This window comes from Perognathus longimembris, chromosome 7 (genome assembly GCF_023159225.1).
Source record: "Perognathus longimembris pacificus isolate PPM17 chromosome 7, ASM2315922v1, whole genome shotgun sequence".
In the NCBI taxonomy this organism is placed as follows: domain Eukaryota; kingdom Metazoa; phylum Chordata; class Mammalia; order Rodentia; family Heteromyidae; genus Perognathus; species Perognathus longimembris.
The window spans coordinates 41,203,733-41,224,037 of NC_063167.1; positions in this window are offsets into that span (position 1 = coordinate 41,203,733).

The window sequence follows — 20,305 nt, forward strand, 5'->3', positions numbered from 1 at the left end:
TAAAGCTATGAGTGTAAATTCTCTTACTTGTTTAAATTATTACAGGCTGGTAGCTCTAAGTCTTAGTGTATGTAACATAATTTTTCCATTATATAAATACCTCAACCTTTACCTATTGCTCCATAATAAATTACTTGTCTAGGAATTGATGTTCCAGAGCTTTCCTTTGGGAAAATGTGTCTAAGATACCTACATAGCTTGTATTTATTTTTCAGGTCACAGATCAAATGTTACTTAGCAGTAATTCTTGGCTGTTTGGAATTTCTCCTTTCCCCAAATAATGGAAATATGTTTTATTTCTGTCATGACCCAGTATAAACTGTATACATATTGGTAAGAATCATTGATCCAAAGCCACATAAGCAAGAACAAATTATGTTTGGCCTCAGCATGTGGAATAGCACAAGGAACACCCCCAAAAAGATTTACTAATTGATTAACAAAGTAAAAACATATGTGATGAACCTGATACAATGGAAGCTAAAACACTGAAAATTGCATTATTCAAATACTATTTAGTTACCATGTGTATAGCACTCAAATGGTAAATGTAAATTTCTTATTATTCAGAATAAGCACACAATAAATACATGTGAAATGAATGAATACAGTAATTACGTGCTGAATGAAATAGACCCACAAGTAGAAAAACACAATCTCATCAGAGGAAGTAAAACACAGGTACAGGAAAAGCAAAATAAAACTCACACATGGTTGACTTTTGTCCCAGAAGTTTAGTTGCTCTCAAACTTGTCTTAACAAAGAGAAGAGTGTCTGCTTTTTTAATTTCAACTACATGGGCTACTGCCAGAGTTAATTATATATTTGGCCCTGTGGGTCTAGGAAGTAAAGCCCCATTTTAGCCCAGAAACTTTCTGTGCTTTCACTTTTACTTCTGAGATTTTCTCCTTGGCATGATCTCTCTTTACAACAGTTTAGAATTGAAAACAGGTGAGACATTATGATTTTTATGGCCAGAATTTTTTTTTAAATCAGGTCTAGTAAGTTCTTCAGTTTGATAAGCCTTAAGTCTTGTGATGTACAGAGGAGTTACAGTTACATACTTAAGGTAGTGAGTACATTTCTTGTTATACTTGTTACCCCTTCCTCATTTTTCTCCCACCTTCCCTCTTCAACAATCCCAACCCCTGTTTTCATCATTTGTTTTTTGACCTTCCCAATGATGGACATCATCATTCTAGTCTACAATTAAGCATTAAGTCCTAAGATAATATATCCATACTTCATTCTACTAAAGGTTCACAATCATGATTTTTAAGTTGGAAGATGAAGATGTTTTTATATACAGACTAGTTTTTAATGTAGAGGTTCTTACTTGATATTTTGCACCTTTTCCAAATGTGTAAGAATGAGCTCTTGCTCTTTATCAGTAACAGTATTACAGTGTATTCTCCTTCAAAGGCCTCACCTCTAAGCAGAATTGGTTGGTTTTTAGAGGAAAGGATTAACACCTTTACTTGTACTGAGATCAAAATGGATTGAACTGAAGGTGTTGAAGATAACTTCCCAGCCAACCCTTGTTGGAATTCTTACTCTGGAATATCAAATATTATACTAATGAAAGAGGACATTGTTTTCCAGCTGAATAATTAGCAATTTCTTTGGTTTATACTTTGTTGTGAATTTCTTGATATGACTGAGTTTTTGGCAAGGTATACTCCAATCATAATACCAAAAAAAAAAAAAAGCTATTGAATGCTAAGTGTAGCAAGTACACATTGTGTTAACCTGGACAGAAAGACAGAAATACCTCAAACAACTCCATAAATGACATTTGTGGACCAATTCCACCAGGCTCTAGTTTTCAGCCACCATTTCACTAAATCAGCTGACCCCAACCAAAGGAAATTTGGCAGCATTTGTTATTTTCTTTGGAATAGTGAGTTAAATTTCTGCAAATAACCAGAGAAGGATAGCGAAGAGCTGTAGACACTGGAGCCAGGTGGCCCAGGTTCAAACCTCACTCTCCTGTTCATTGTCTGAGTTCAGGGTCAGCTTGTTTACCTTTCACTTATTTCTGTGTCCATGGAAAGGTCATCTACATTGTCCCCATCTGCAGGCTGAAGAAGACAGTAGCAATAATGACAAAACCTTTTGAGGTAAGAGTAAATACAATGAATACACACACACATATATGTATATATGTAAAGTGCTTACTATATAAAATATTTAAAGGCAATGCATTTTCACCAACCTTTGTGTGACTGCAGGGAAATTCCTAAATTCAGTGGGTTTTACTTTCCCTAAGTCCAACAGGGGCCTAATAGCAAAGTCTTCTTCCCACAGTCTTCTATAAAGACTGATTGAGATGCTCTAGGAGCTGATTCACTTGACAGCAGCAAAGCACATGACACGTCAAACATTTTAAAATATTGTGTGCATGATTGAAGGAAGTCGGCAGCAGAACAATTCATTTCTATGTCACCCTCATGTCATTGGTGCTGATTTATTTCACAGATGTTATTGAGTAGCTTCTGGGTGCCAGGTACTTCTTCTGTTATATCTCGGGGGACATGGGGATGAATACAGCAGGTGCTCATGGCGATCTGCAATCTGAGGAGAGATAGACATTAGTGAACTAATCAAGCAATTTATTATTAGTTCAACCCTACAATAGAAAGACATGAGACTATCAGATTCATTATGTTCATTTCTGTTCCATGTTAGATAGGGCAAGAGAGTGGGGGAATGAACCAAGATCAGAGCATTAATATTTAGCATTGAACTCCACATTGAATGAAATAGATGGGTGGCAACTGATTGTACTCTACAGGATAAAATCTTGTTCTTCAGATTCAGATGTGCAGTTTAGTAACAGATAAGAGTGTGGGAAAACATAACCTCAAATAAAAGGAACCAAAGTTTCCAGTTAGTGGCTCTTTTTAATACCAAGTGCTTAATCTCCATCATTTCATTTAATATTTATAACCTATAAAGTGTTACTGCAAACAAAAATTCAAAGGAACTTAGAGCAACTTGTTTCAAGGTCATGTGACCAGAACGACAAGCAAGTACCATCTGCCCAATGATAGCATTCATGCTCTTTCAATCACAGCTCTTTCCGCTTGGGAGCAATGTGGGCTCAACTCTTAGTCTCAGAGTGTTCAATCTTGTATGCCTTTAGGTTTCTGAACCAGCTTCTCAATTTCTGGTGGATGAATGCTCTGCTAACTTAAATACATATCTATTGCTCTCTTCCCTTGAGAACATTATGTATTTATTCACTCATATGAAACACATACTTGACATTTGGGATGAGGAGAAAAAAAGAGGAAGTAGAGGGGGGAATAAAAGGAGAAAAAGAACAGGGTTAGAATACCAGAGTAAATTAGGTCACAGAGAAAGTAGGACATGAATATCAAGCTTCATTGGTGTTCTGAAATTACTCTATGTTCCCAGCCATGTTCAAATCATTCCCATTGTCTAATGGGAAGTATTTGAAGAAAATCCCCCCAAACCAGTACATACCAGCTATAGCCTCTTGAGGAGCTATTCTCTTCTAATGTTCAGATCCTCTATTTCTGGAGGAATAGTTGGTAATATGAGAGACTGACTGTGTCAGGAAAAGGGTTGCATGGATCTTTTGATCTTGGAAGTCTAGGGTGAAAAAAGCCAACTTTGTTATCAAAGGAACAGAGACAAATAGGATGTCAATGTATTGAACCATAGTCTGAGCACAATGTTAGAATTTTAATGCATATTCATTCACTTTATTTTCTGTCATCTATTATATCCCAATGTTAGAGATGAGAAAACTGGAGACAGAAGAAAAGCAGATTTTCCAAACAAAGCAATGGTGATCTTGTAAAAAGTAGTATTGAAAGTCAAACCAAGATCTGAGTGACTGCAAGCCCAGCTTTCGTTCTATTTAACTATGCTTAATAAATATTTGGTTAAGCTGGATAAAGGAAGGAAGGAAGAAAGAAAAGGAGGAAGGGAGGGAGGGAGGGAGGGAGGGAAAGAAAAAAAGGGGAGGAAGGGAGTGAGAAAGGTAGATAAAAGAGGAAGGGAAAGAAGAAGGGAGAGAAACATTCTGACCATTTGGCAGGTTGTATTTTATTTGTTATTAGGTGTACAGTTTCATTTTCGTGTTACAACCACATTCATCAACTTCCCTACTAACAAATTCAGACTGGAAATGCTCCTAGGATGTTTGACTTATTTAGAGACTTCATTAAAAGGACACTGGGGAGGGAGACAGGAATAGTGTTTCCAAGATCCGTTACCATGTGAAAGCTGCCTTCTCCCAGTCCCTTCATTGAAATATCACCACCCATTCCCTTTTATGCTATCCTAGTAGTAATAAAGCAGTTCTCTGCAAGACACATGGAAAAATCCATCATTCATTACTAGGGTAAAGACTTTGAAATGCATTCTAGAAGAGGCATCTTAGGATAACTTGAAACTCAGAAAAAAAAACCCAGCATAGTTGGTAGTAATACTTGAACACATTTGCCCACCTTGCTAAAATAATAGTATTCAGAATCTGAGAGGACTATATATGCATGAGAAAGATTTAAAGTTAAAATTATGTAACTATAAGAGTTATATTTAGTTATCTAACGAAATGAGTTATTATGGGCACAATTGTTATTGCATCTCATAATAATGACGCATACATGATAACTCACTGACAGCAACAAAACAATTGTTTTTATGTATATTCTGTCCACCCCCTGGTGTCCCCTTGTGTGTTTCTTCATAAATCTGGTCATCTCTGTCTGGACTTCAGCACACGTCATCTTTCATTCCTAGGGAGAATAATAGAGATCAGTAGTTGACCGTGCCTGGAATAGGAGATTGCTGCATCAGTTGGGTGGGTGTAGTACACATTGGTGGTTCAAAAGTATAAACATGAATCAGAGTCACTGGAAGGCTGATGGAGCTAAACCACAGAATTTTTGCTCCAGCAGCTCATCAGTTCCCATGTGGTATTGATATTAATGATTTAGAAACCTTTCATTAACAAGCAACTAGGCAGAGGTCAATCAAGGTAACATGTTCAGCCAAACCAGGCATGAAGACTCATGCCTGTAATCCTAGCTACCTGGGAGATAGAGATTAGAAAGGTCATGTGTTAAGGCCAATTCAGGCCAAAATTGAGTGAGATTCCTTCTCAACTAACAAGCTGGGCATGCCAGTGCATGCCTGTCATCCCATCTCTATGGGAGGCGGTAAGTTGGAGAACTGCAACCAAAGGAAGCACTGGGCAAAAACATGAGACCTTACCTAAAAATATAACCTAAAGCAAAAATGGAGTAGGGTGTGCGACTCAAGTGGTACAGTACCTGCCTAGCAAACATGAGACCTTGAGATCAAACTTTGGTACTGACAGAAAAAGTAAAAGACTCTAATGTTAGATGGACTAGCTTTGTAGTGAGCTCTTTCATGTGTATGACCTGACAATCAATTTATCTCTGTTAATCTCAGTGTCTTCTGATATAAAATGTCCCAACTCAGAACTTTTATGTCTGGATCCCAAAAATAATGCATGCAAATTTTATATGACTGTGTCTACTGCTTGATAAGCATTTTATTAAACTGTTCAAATTCTTAACAGAATTATATTCTCTTCCCCTGAAAACATTGCCTGCATGCTATTTTAAGATCTAGCAGCTGGGAAGGAGGGACATATATAAGAAGCACCAAAGTTCAGAAACAAATATGATTTGCATTTAGGTCATAATGAGTAATCGCATTTCTTTGTACTTTGGCACTGATCAGACTGTGTAAGACTCATCTGAGATATTATATGTACATTACCTACATATGTATATGCTTATATTTATATTTATAAAATCTGTACATATACATCACAAAATACATAAATGTATATATTATATAATATATAATAATCATATAATAATATTTTATTATATAACACATTTTGTTATATGTTATATTTTACATGCATGTATAATTATGTATAGTATGTATTATATATAATGTAGCATATATCTATATAGTACAACAGTGTATGTTCTCAGTTCAGGTTCAGTAGAGATATGCTCTGGATTTCTAAATCCAGTTCTCTAGAATACTCTGAAGTACTTTCATGTGTGAAAAGTATGGTCATTGGCTATCAGATTGTTTTCCTGACACTTAGCTAATGCAGTGTTTTCAATTAAGATGAAAGATAAATTCTATTGTCTGTGAAATTTTCAAAGATCTTGTCGGGTAGGCTATACTGCAAAACATTTACATCAGAATCTCAGTGGATTGGACTCTGGCACCAGGTTTTTATTGTTGTTGTTGTTTTTTGTTTTGTTTTTTTGCTTTGGTTTGTTTTGTTTAAAGATTCCCAGTTAGTGAATCTGTGCAGACAAATTCAGAATCACTATTAAATGGGTAGGACTTGTTCTTAATTAGATGCAGGTGAACTGAAAGAAGTGCTTTTAAAACAAGCACAACCCCATCTTGGTGATAGAGATTGTCAGAAAGAGTTATAAAGACATTGATAGTTTTTTCAAGTGCATTCGACCTTCAAAGGGAGAATGAAACAAAAGAGCTGCAAAATTCTGTTTGCATGAATTCTTGTTGGGGCAGCCCTTTTACTCCTCTGTATTTCAAACAGGTTCTGTTTCATGTTTGTTAGTCACACTTCCTGCATTGCCAATTAGTAGCAAACTTTACTTTGCTTGTCTTGCAATGGGCAAGATATAATAGTCTCCCTTATCTATGGGGTATACACACCAAGATCCCCAGTGAGGCAACAGGATGAGACCCATATATACACTATTTTTCTTACACACATATGAAAACACACACACACAGGTGATAGGGCTTAACTTATGAATTTGGCACAGAAACTGATTATAATTATACTTAGTTATAAAACAGATCAACTATAACAGCATATCCTAACAAATCTTATATCAATATTACCACCCTTGCTGTCAAGATACCTAATCGTCTCTGAGTAGGTTTGACCAGAAGTACAGGAGAAGAACAATGTGGGTTCAGCAAGACTATATTACTATGCTAAGTGTTTGCTAAGTGTTGTGTTATGCTAAGTGTAATCTAATCAGAAAGTTAAAGATCATGATTGTGAAATAAGTATTATCTTCCCCACTTTGCATGAATGACAGGATATATGAGTTCCAGCAGGGTTAATCCACCTACAGTATCTCAATAGTGAGAGCAATGATAGCAACCAGGCCTCATGAGGGCCAGGCCACAGCAATGACTTCTGTAAATCACCTCAGTGTCTATTCCCCCAAATCCCTCTTAAATATTTACAAAATATTTCTCATTGAGATGCAATTAAAAGGGACCCTGACAGAGTAGTTACAAATGGTGTATTCTTGACTGTAGGCAGATGATGGAACTTCTCTGTCCTCAAGAAGAGGACAATCTCAAGATCATCAAACGTGTTATTTTTGTTGTTGTTGCTCTGCACAATGTGTCAAAGAAATAGACCTGCAAAGAGTACAGTTTTTATTAAATGGATTTGCTTATTTCCTTAGATATTTGATTGCCCTCACAGTTTTCCATCATCTCCTCACCATTTAAAATATTGGACATAAAAGTAAAAATTTTATTGAACAATAAAAATGCTTTAATAAAATGAAGGTGGTAAATCCTTCGTGGTAGCGGCACAGCTGAAGAGATGGGGCCTGAGTCGAGAAATGCAATCCTCGTAGTAGAACAATGTGAGTCTTATTTTACTAAGGAAAAAGGGAGAAAAGTCTGGCATATTAGGGCTGCAGAAGAGACAAAATAATGCTGTGATGGGCCATTCAAGGTCCTGGCACATGTAAAACATGTATAAAAAAACCTATGGTATTTCTACCTATGTGTGCCTGCATTGATACTAAACAGTCTGAGAGTGTTATGTTGCTTTAGTGGCAGGTTTTCTGAAGCATTGGATGGCAAGCAGATTAAATGAGCCTCTGGATGTGTATTTGGTGCAAACTTACCTGTCAGAAACAATGGAATTATTTGAAGAGGGTTTCTATATTCATACTAGTCTCTATGGTGTTTTACTTTAATAATGCATCTTGAAAAATAAGATGTTTAGCCTTGGCTGCTAATTCTTTGAAACTCTAATCATTTAAGCTGTCTAGCCTTGTTCAGGGTAATTATTTCTATCCATTATCCATCATGTAAGAAATGACAGCTCAGGGACAAGGAGACATTTCAAACAAACACTTTAAGACAGTGTTTTAGTTTGCCAGTACTAGCCAATGTTAATTAAATTATATAAACAATGACTCATGGTATAAATACAATGCAGAGAATCTTGAAAAAAAAAAACAGTTCAATAGCTTCAAAAATATTCTTCCAAAAGAAAACAAATAGGTGTCTTTATTCTTTGGGCCTGTGTTTATCTTCCGAAAAATTCCATTGATGTCAAAACATATTGCCTCTGAAAGTCTGACATCTTACATTATCAGGGGAAAAATGAACATCACTTTGTTCTGCACTGGAGGCCCATTTTATAAGGGAGAGAAATAAATTTAGGCATCATAGGACCATGAGTCAAGCCCCTAGCCATTTTCAACATCAGAGAACAATCCCAATGGGTGAAATTTCATTGTTATCCATATTAATGCCAATATTTATATAATATACAATATTGCTGAATCATTGTGATGTTTCCTTAACATGCATCATCCTTTTCTAATGACTAATTTAAAACATTAAAAAAATGAAACCATTTTCTGAACATCTGTTGTCATTTAAGATGGATGCCAATCTTTGAATAAGTGACATATATAAAAATGTGAAGCCATCACACCCTACCCATTGCTTACCTTCCTACCCAGAGGGAAAATATCTCATGACCCTTCATTTAATATAAAAATCAATGATTTTTCAGATGCCTAAAAACTCAGACTTTTGGATTGTGGAGAAACACCCATAAAGGGGAAAGAAGCTACTGAGTCACAATTGGCTTCTTCCACTTGCCTTTTGTCCTTTTACTTTTTATAGAAGAGCTACAGGAAGAATTAATGCACCACAAACATATCCATAACTTTTTGGGGGAATTTTTAATTAACATATTTATTGTGAAAGTTTTGTACAGAGAGGTTACAGTTTCATATATAAGGCAAACTTGTTACCCCTTCCCTCATTTTCCTCCCTCTTTCTCCCCTCCCCATTTTCCTCCCCTCCCATGAGTTGTACAGTTGGATTATGGCATATAGTTTTGTAAGTATTGCTCTTGCATTGGTTTACCTTTTACCTTTTGTCTCTCCACTTGATGTTCCCCTTCTTTTCCCTATTTCCAATAAACATATATACAATAGGGTACCAAAATTAGTAACATTGACAACAGAGGTAAAACCATGGGGAAGAAAGACAAAAGACAATGTCACAATTTCACACAGTACATTGAAAATAACAATGACATTAACCTGATAATTCAGGGTATCTAGGTAAAGTAACTTCCAAGTTATTTGAGATCACAAACTACATCTCATTCATCTTGGTATGACCAGAGTTTGAGAAGGGGCTTTGGAAGATCTCAGTGGTAATATCCTGTATACTAGTTGCTGCAGGTTGGGGCTATGTAAGATTGTAACAGGATCCTGGTTACATTTAGAAATGTGAGAAAAGTCCCTGAAGAAGTGTACTGGTTGAGAATCCAACCTGGAAAGGAAATACGTTCTAAAAGAATAGAAAACTAGGAGCATGTATTAGTCTGGGTTTGAAAGACTATTCAGTCTTCCTTTATCTTTTTTTTCTACTCAGACCTTCAGTGAATTGGATAGTGTCCATGCTCATTGGGGAAGGCCTTCTGCTTGAAGTAGTCTACTAATTCATATGCAAACTAAATTTGCATACGAATAATGGTAAGCCAGATATCCAGGCATCCTGTGGCTTAGTCAAGTTGGCATATAAAATTAGCCATCAGACCTCAAACTTAGCATTGGAGAAGGAATGATTAAGTTTAATTACAAGTGCCTCATTCATATTTTCCACCGAGTGAACATTAACCTTATAGAATACTGGTTAAACAATGAGTAATAAATGAGTTAACACAAATAAGCTAAGAGTCATAGACTGCCAGATGTGCAGTAACCCTTGCAATAAGAGATTCCTCTGCCTGGCTATAGTAACAGTGGAAGACAGAGCTTTGCTGAACAACTCAGTGTTTTCAATATTCAGTAAGCTGGGCACAAACATCAGTATGGGTAGCAGACTGTATGTCGGTATGATCAACATCAAACACCAAACCTGGGCAATATCTTGATACAACATGGTGTTGAACAAGTCAGAAAGGACATGATCTACTGAAACAAAGACTTAATTCCTCCTTTGCCTTAAGTAGAACTATCAAAGGTCAATCATATGACTTTTTCTACTTACATTAGCAATATTGAAAGAAATTCTATAGATTCAGGTAGGGAGACTTCAGCTAAGCCTTAACTGGTATTTCAAGATCTTATTAGGGATAACATGGGGACAAATGCTTTAATGATTCTAGAATGTTTCAAGTATTTACTTAAAGTAAAAGTTCCCTGTTGTCCCATTTCCTCAACAGATAGAAACTTAATGGGAAAGAGCTTATCCCAAAGAAAGAGGGTCATGTTTAACAAATCTGTTTCAATGACAAGAGCCTGGGTCAAAATGTTAACTTAGAGATGTCTATTAGGTGAAGGGATAGCTCATAATGGAAAATGATTGCCACCTTGGTAATCAGATCTCAAATAAAAATTTCCCAAAGTCTGGACCACTGTGCTGAAATTAGATGACAAATAAGTTGTTAAAGTACACACACATACAGAAAAGGAGAGAGAGAAAGAGAGAGTGAGAATTAAATAAATAAAAAAATTTAAACCCTGATTATATAGTCAAATTTAAGTGGTCTAATAGGCCATTTAAAAGACAAAAGATTGCCAGAGTCAATTAAAGAAACCATAGTCCAACTGCATGTGCATATAAGAAATTTCCTGTAAACTTAATAATTTACAAGAGAGTAGCAAAAGATATTCATGTAACTATGAATCAAAGGAATTGGGAATAGTATTGACATCAAGTAAAGAAAATTTTAGATACAAATAGAAACCTAGTAAAATAGAGAAAGATATTGCAAATTGGTAAAAGTGTTAATTAACCAAGAAATCAAAATAATCCTAAATTTGTACGATTGTTACAATATTATACAATATTATACTGTAGCAACAGATCTGTATAATATGTGGTAAATCACAATGGATAGGACTGAAAAGGAGAAACAGAAAACCTCACACTTACAGTTGTCTTACAAGGATATGAATAGTTCTTCCTTGGCAGTTGTTAGAGCTGGACAGAACACTAGCAAAAATATAGGAGAAATCAGTACCATCAACTAATAAAATTTCATAAACACAAATATTCCACTTGATATTCACAAAATACATACTTTGATACCAAAACTGATAAATGATTTTAGTAAGGTTATAGGGTACAGGTCAATATACAAATCAATTGCATCTCTATATCCTTGTAACATATAATTTCAAAGTAGATTTTACAGCATGATTTACAAGGAGCTTCTTGGAACATTAAATATTTGGCAATAAATGAAATAGAAAATGCAGATAATCTAAATACTGAAACTATAAAATATAGCTTACAAAAATAGAAAGGAATGTAGGGATGTGTTCCATGTTGTTCTTTCCAAACTAATATAAATATACAATGTAATTTTAATAATAATCCTAGAAGCTTATTAGTAGAAATTGACAAATGATTTAAAAATGTATCTGGCAGTATCTACAATCCAGAATGGCCACGCTATTATGTGAAAGATCTTCATTGTAAGATTTTTACTACTGATATCATGAATAAATTAGTCTGACAGTATAAGGTGGGCAAAAAAATACGTATGCTAATCAATGAAATAGAAGAGTTGAGAAACAGACTTACACATACACACATGATCAACTGATGTTAATAAGGACCTATATGGTCAATAGATTCTAACTACCCGAGTCAATAGAAAAGTGTTCAATAAACAGGACTGAAACCATCCTGGTTATCTATATGGTTATAATGAGCCATGCTTTCACCTCACACAATACTTATAAATTAAATCAAAATGCATCATAGATCAAAATGTTAAAGTTAAATCTATAAGCTTTCTAAAGGTATGGAAGAAAATATTTGTGACCTTGGAGTAGGCAAAATTTCTTAAGTAGATGCAAAATAAAATTATATTTCTTTAGTAAAAGGGGGGCAGGGATATTAAACTTGTATGTTTCTGACAAGCACTAATGGTTTATTGAATCAATTTAAACTGGATTGTTTGATTGCTAAACTGATGGATTAATTACTTAAGTACTTATGGTGAAATAAATAAATGGCATGATTTTAAACATTTTGCAAAAGGTTCAGATTTGATTTAAAGATAATTAGAAAAATCAGAGAAATAAAATTCAATTCAACTTTTAACTTTATAACAACTTATTTTTCCAGATATGTCAAAGTATTTGACTCAGATATGAAGAAAATTTTTATAAATATTGGCAATTATTGACTTCACTTAAAACTCTTCAGAACTATGCATTGCATAGGGTACAAATAGAGGAAACATCGGATAGATGGGGGGGCAGGCTGAAAAAAAGCTAAAACTGTTACCTTGTAGAAGACAATAAGCAACATTTAAAATTGAATACAAAAAGAAAAGAAAACATAATATATACTTTTGTAAGTCTTATATCAAAGAACAGAATGAAGAACAAAACTTCTAGATGAACTAATGGTTAGGAAGAGAATTATAGTGGTATGTGGAAGCCCAAAGAGACAAGCACAAGACCACAAATAGAAAGTCTCACAGTAATCATTGCCTTTCAATTTAAGAAACAAATATTACTTGCACTAAAATCATGACCACTTTAAAAAAAAAAGATGAAGAGAAAATAGAATAGGGAGGGAGAAGAAAGAAGAGAAAGAACACTATAGTCAATTGCTTTATAGTGTAGATAATGACTGTAACCTTGTAGGATAAATGAACTAAAACTAGGTGAACATTATGCAGATGGATATTTATTGCTTGGAATAAAAGCTGTAGTGACAACATCTTAGAATCTCAATTTAAGGGAAAGTGAAGGTATTTGTCAGATAATTTCCTGAGTGTCATATTGATAAGACATTACAGTATGTGAGGCACAGATAAAAAGGAATCCCAATAGCCAGCACTAATTTGGCACTTAGTACATGCCAGGTAGTTACATTGAAAACATATTTTTAAAAATCACATTCTGGGGCTGGGAATATGGCTAGTGGCAAGAGTATTTTAGCCTTGTATACATGAAGCCCTGGGTCCAATTCCTCAGCACCACATATATAGAAAACGGCCAGAAGTGGCACTGTGGCTCAAGTGGCAGAGTGCTGGCCTTGAGCAAAAAGAAGCCAGGGACAGCGCTCAGGCCCTGAGTTCAAGCCCCAGGACTGGAAAAAAAAATCACATTCCTATTCAACCCTACGAAGTAATAACTATCATTTTCAGTGAGAAAACTCATTCAAGGCTGTAACTATTAAGAAACACAGATGAAATTGAATTCCAGGTATTCTGTCATTCCGTAAGTATTAAGTTGCAAAAAGCCCTGTTTCAGATGTAGTTTATTATTGTGCATAACATATTATGATGTGAATAATTAAATAAATGAGAATATGAAATTCTAAAAGTAAACACTTGATGTTTTCATGTCTATCACTAGACGGTTACATATATAAGTAAGTTGAGACATTTTTTATTGGAAGGAGTTAGGGAGACACTATTTGGGAAATCAGAGAAAGTTTATAGTCACTATTGTTATATTTTTATGACAAATTTGTCAGTTGAGGAAACAGTCCCTAGCAGCCTCTGTTGCACATTTTCTATTATATGTTTAAATAGTTTCTCATATCTTTTTATGACAACTTTCTATGAATCAAAATGGAAAATTATGTTAGAAATATCTCTAATACTTTCTAAATTGTAAGTTTTACAATGGCAGGTGCTGCTGGTTTTTTTTTAAATTTTTTTTAATTTTGGCAAGTCCTGGGGGTTGGACTCAGGGCCTGAGCACTGTCCCTGGCTTCTTTTTGCTCAAGGCTAGCACTCTACCACCTGAGCAACAGCACCACTTCTGGCTTTTCCTGTTTATGCGTTGCTGAGGAATCAAACCCAGGGCTTTGTGCATGCTAGGCAAGCACTCTACTACTAGGCCACATTCTCGGCCCCTGCATCTTTTTAAATACTGATCATGTTCCCTAATTTCTATCACAATGAATCTCATATAACATAGACTAGTCAATTGTTCAATACATAAAATTTAAAATATCCATTATGTGACTATATAAACTCAGTAATAGTTCAATCAGTCCTCCATTGTGCTTAAATCATTTCTCCCTTTTATTTTTGATACTATAGATAATCCATAAAGGCATGTTATTTATATATTTATATTTATCTGATTTTTTTATGATCAGTATTTAGATGTGAAATTCTGGAGTGAAATGTTGTTTACTTCAAATTTATACTCCATCCATACTGTACACCATTGGTGAAGCACAGTAAGTTGCTAAACTGATGAAACTAAATCTCATTGGCTTCACATAAAAAATGTATTTCTTCTTCAAATGAAATGCAGTGAATGATAGAGTCCATGTGAATATTGAGAGACCTCCACTTTTGACTGCCAATTCCTATATGTCGCTCCCAATATTCCCTACTTTTGTTTCCAGCCACCAATTAGGTGATTATATATTCATGTGTATGTAGGGGCCTCTCTAATGTTTTGGGCTTTGTCTGAAAAATGATATAATTTCTACCATACATCATCATCTAGGATAAGGTCAAATGAAACAGAAACAGTCCAGCTCATTACCGAAGAGGAATCACCTAAAGTACTTGAGGTTAACTGCCAATGTACATGACAGTGCTTATTATACACGTTGCCAAAGGAGGACAGAGGAATTAAAAAAAACAAAAACATTTTCCTATCTGAATGGGCAGAAGGTAACTTGTCTTATTTCAATTCATAACTCTAAAAATCTCTACTGAAATTGAACATATGTATACTTTGGCATCTTAACATATATCTTCTTTTCTAATTATTTACCAGTGTCTTCTCTCTATATTTCTACTAGATAGCCTTTATTTCCAATTTCTTAATTTGTGACTCACAATATGATTGCAAAACTTGTCATTTTAGACCCTAAATATGACCCAATAAATTGAAACTTATTTCAAAGCCCTATAACTTTCAGCATCTTAGTCTGATTGGCTGAGCATTTATATATGTGCATTAAGTCATATACATTAACCAACTGTAGGTGTTCAATAGGTAGGATGGTGAACCTGGGTTGACCAAGTGCCAAGAGTCCATCCAAAACAACTCAGCTCAATCAACACGTTCAAAAGCAACTCAAAAGGTACGTAGGTATGAAAATAAGTCAAGGTCGAGGATGCTAATGGAAAAGAAATGAGTTCATAAAAGAAATGAGTAGGGTCTTAGATCATAACAAGTAGGACTTCCTTGGCTTAGGCATATTTTCATTGGCAGAATAATATTTAATTTATGGATTTAGTTACATGATTTTTAAAATTATGAAATACTAGCATGGTTAAAAATGTTGCTTTTTTTCCATGCTTAGGTTTCACAAGACACTTTTATTAGGACTTTTACATGTATATTCGACCTAATTACCTTCATGATTCCAAAAGTCATTTTTCTCTTTTACTAATTTTTTTAAAATAGAATAGTTTTAACACCCTACTGCCTACATTTTTATATCAATTTTGGCTCAGTACATGCTATACATCCAAGTAAGATCTAAAGAAGTGCAAATAATCTATTTTATTCTTTTCCATATTACGACAAATACTTTAGGTTTGTCTTTTTAAATTATTTTTTGTTCTTTTTCCTTAAAGCCAGTTCTTTAAAAAATGTTAAGTAGTTGTACAGAGATTGTGGTTTCATTTGTCAGGTTATGAGTACATTATGAGTACAGTTTTTTTCCCTCCCAACTCCTTAGCCCCCCAAGTTGTATAGTTCATTTCCAACAAAGTGTCTAGTGAGTATCACTGCTGCATTTGTTCAGCTTTTTTCCTACCGTTTCTGTCCTTCCCCTTTCCCTCACCAAATCAGATTTCTTTTGCTTAGTTTTGTTTCTCACATCTCTCTTTGTTGAATCTTCTAGAGGAAACTATAGACATGGTAAGCAATTTCAGACTATTTTCTAAAAAAAACAAAACTTCATTTAATTCCCAGTCTGGAGTAATTGTTTAATTGGTATTATGGACTGACTATGTTTCCTTCAAATTTATGGGTTGAACTCCTAATCCCCAAAGGGATTATATTTGCAAGAGACCTTTACAATAATCTCTTATGTCAATCTGAATGGATCAAGAACTGTTCATGAAGAAGATAAGATCATAATGGTTATACCTGTTCCAATATGGCTGGTGTCTTTATAACAAAAAGAAAATACACTGGGGATGTAGTCATGGAGAGGAATGAACAGGTAAGGATGTAGACAGAAGGCAAGCCATGGAGTGAGTCTGCACCCATGGACAAGAGGCCTCAGGAGAATCCAGACTTGTTAAACATATTCAACTTGAACTTCTATTCTCCAGAATTTGGAGGAAGTGACTCTGTTGTTTCAAACCCCTATTCTGTGGCTGATATTCTGTTATCCTAACATGAATATCGGCATGTATAGAAATATAGGTTTCTATTGTTTAGCCTCATCTTTTAATCTAGTATTTTCTTAGTATTCATTACTGCTAAAAGAAAATGTTATTCAAATTGTATACTCTGCCTATTGTTTTCTTTTTGTTACTTTATAACTTAATGCCACAATGTCTAACTAAAGAATCTTACATTTATTAATTTATTAAAAACTTACATCTTTACCAGGTTCCTTTTATTCTGTTTTTCTGGATTTCTCCCTAATCAATATGTTTTGTCATTCTTCTTTCTTCCTACCTAAATTCAAAGTTGTAGCAATCTGGGAAAGTGTTCCCTTCATATGCAAATGGAAAGGGATTCAGAGTACAAAACAATATTTTAACTTCTCTAATAAGAGATTCAAGCTTGTGCTCAGGCGTGTGCTAAATGGAATAGATGTCTTGTGATCTAACAGAGATGGCTTAGTTTAAATAAAAGTGATAAAACAATTGAAAGCATGTTTTTAGCACATTTGTAAAGAAGTAGATCTTCTCTGATGACTCTTCCAAACTACCCTACAATTGGTCTTCCATGAGCACTGCCACTACTCTACTGTGACTAACAGGAAGATGGAGCCTTTGGGATTCACTAGGCCAATTGATGCTTCTAGGAGCCCAATGCTGTATGTTGAATCATCTGAGAACTACAGTGGTTAACTGTCAAGAACAAAAGTACATCATCTAAAGTGGTCTGGAATTCAGAGACCTGCCACTATACCTGGAAGTCAGATGAAAGGTTTAAATACTGGGTCTCTCATGAATTTGGTATGTAAACAAGGGAATTTTGTTTGACATCTTTCAGTCTGATTCTTCATTTGTAACAGGTGGATAATAGTAACTCAGAAGTTTTTGAGAAAACGAGTAAGTGTCTAAGTGCACTGTTTGATATATAATGAATACACTCAAATACTATACCCTTTCTGAGTTAGGGGTATATCTGCACTTGGCTCTATGACTTAGAGTGAATTTATTCTATGAGCTTCTATGAGCTTCCTCATTTGCAATATGCAACTGATGGGGTATTTGTTGGTCTTTCCACAGGATTACTGTAAGAACCTAGAGAGATATTTTGTATCAAAAATATACAAAGCTCTCCAGTTTTTCAGGTAGTATTTCCTTTTTTGCCTTTTTATTAATTACTTACAAAGAGGGGTTCACTGTCATACTTTCATACATGCATACAATAACACTTCATTGAACACATTCTCCCTCTGTCCCTCCCCTTCCCATCTGCCTTCTTAAAACAATATCCACACAGTTTATTTTTCTGTTGTCATATATAAATTCCTTTAACAGTATCCATCTTCATTAACCCTCTCTATTCTTCGCCCTACTCACTCATTTCCATTCCCACCAGAACCCGTTTCCCTTTCCTATCATTCATTTTTGACATATGTATTAATTGTACAAGGTGTCTCACCATGGTATTTCCAATATGTAAATATTATATTTCTTTTTATAGGCTGATTTCCCTATTGCAATGCCTGAGGATATAGTTGAATCTTTTATTAAATAATTTTCTGTGTATTTGCTTTGTTTCCACTGATGGCATATCAAGTCAGTCAAAATTGTTACTGAATGTCTATATGTGGATTTTCATCTAGAAAGACATGATAAAATACCGAGAGAAAGCTTTCCTAAGAAAGCTCAAAGGTACACAGATTATTCAGCCTGTAAAGATGATTTATGATAGCTATTCAAGCATAGAGATGGGTCTTGTGTCAAGAAAACTTAATATTTGAATGCTGTTGCTTACAAAACCCAAGTGAAGAGATAATAGATCACTCCATAAGACGATTCATCACCCTTCAAACAGCTTCACTTTTTCAGAGGAAATATCCCAAATAGAAATCAATTAACTTTATAAAATTTAATTTGCCTAAACATTTAGAAGAGGGAGATACATCTGTCTAAATACAAGGGTGGTCACCATCTGTTTTCTAATCCCACAGGGCAGCAAATAAAATATTACATTCTAAAATGTGAGATTTAAGTTGACCTAAGAAAGAACTTCATATCTATGGAAGCTCAGATTAACAAAGGTAAGTTACAAAGTTTACCACTCATTTTCCAAGAAAGATGCCCTTCTCTGTCCTCTACAGGCAGATAGACTAAGATAGATGCGCTGTGCAACTCTCTGTAGGCTAAGGTGGAAGCCCTGAACTTTGAGCCCTTGTAGGCCCCAAGGGGCCAGTACTTTGTGGAGTACAGACAGTATTCAGAGCTATCTGTGAAACATCAGGAGAGATTGTGCCATATGGAATAGATTCACAATCTGAGCTTGCATGCAGAAGACAGAGTAAATAGCAAGGCAGTTGAAGGGCTGGAAGACATCTCCCCAGCAATATGCTTTCTGAAATCCAGAACACTTCTTTTGCCAACTTGGTTACAAAACCTAGAGAGAATATTCATTCTTGTCAAGATTTTCCTGGAGATTTCCATCACTTTCCTTCCTCACATTTTGTACAATCCAACAGGTGTACACAGCAGTACAGAGAGAAAAGGGCAGAAAAGTTTAAAGAGCATCTTGAGAACCTTTAAAAAGCAAATGCAAATTGGGATGCATTTGTTTCTTTTGTAAAGACTTGGTTTCAGTTTGAGGATATGGTACATTTGGTCATTGATCTATCCTTTTTCTCCTGAAAAACATAACTTAGCACTATTTTTTTCTTGTAGTCTTCTTGTAAATATTCAACAGCTATCTTTCAGAGGGTGAATGCTTTAAGGTTTGATTTGTTACAGTTGTCAATTTATAGGGTGTAAAGTCTTCCATTATGAACCTTTGCAAACAACCAATCAGATGCCGGGAAAGGCACAGCTGTGAAGAGCTGCACATCATCAGTTATCATGAGCTGGTTCCAGCACACAACTGCATCTTCTTTATGACTTTCCATTCTCGTTGGACTGCAGCCTCACACCTGCCTTACCTTCTCCACCTCACTGTGAGTGGGTCTCTGGTGCTTCCACCTACTTTTTTTTTTTTTTTTTTTTTTTACTGATTTCAGTTCTCAACTCTTTCTATCAAAATACCTGTCCTTGGCTTTCACTTGACTTATTACTGGGGAGGGAATAAGTGAATCATCAGCTCTTAAATTCTAAGTGACAAAGATGTCTAATGATGAAGAATGAAATCTTGCTTTCTTAGCATTTTCTGTGTTTTAGTAGTTTACAAAATATTAGACATTCCCACCTAGACAACTCTGAACTTCTTTCACGATATCCAAACCCTGACGTTGTCCAGGTTTGGGGCACCAGTGTTCTTTAGAAACATGGTCCCTGCCTCTCCCCCCACCTCCAGGATATTATGCAAGTTGGATTGTCTCCTTTACTAATCTTTACTCCCTCTCCACGTCATTTCAGAAACAGGCTTTATTCACTTTTCAGCTAGTGTGTAATTTGGTACCAAGGACACAGGAAACACTCTATAAATGCTAGTAAATTAAAGGGAATTGAGATTCACTCACATACTTAAGTATGATATTTAATTGGATTGTCAATACAACTATGGGATTTTAAGACCCCCAAAATTTATTCTTGACTTTAGGAAAATTCATGCGAACCCTGTAGCATATTCATTTCCTGACATTTAAAGATCTATCTTTAAAATACATATGAAAAGCTTCTTCAAAATCATCACTG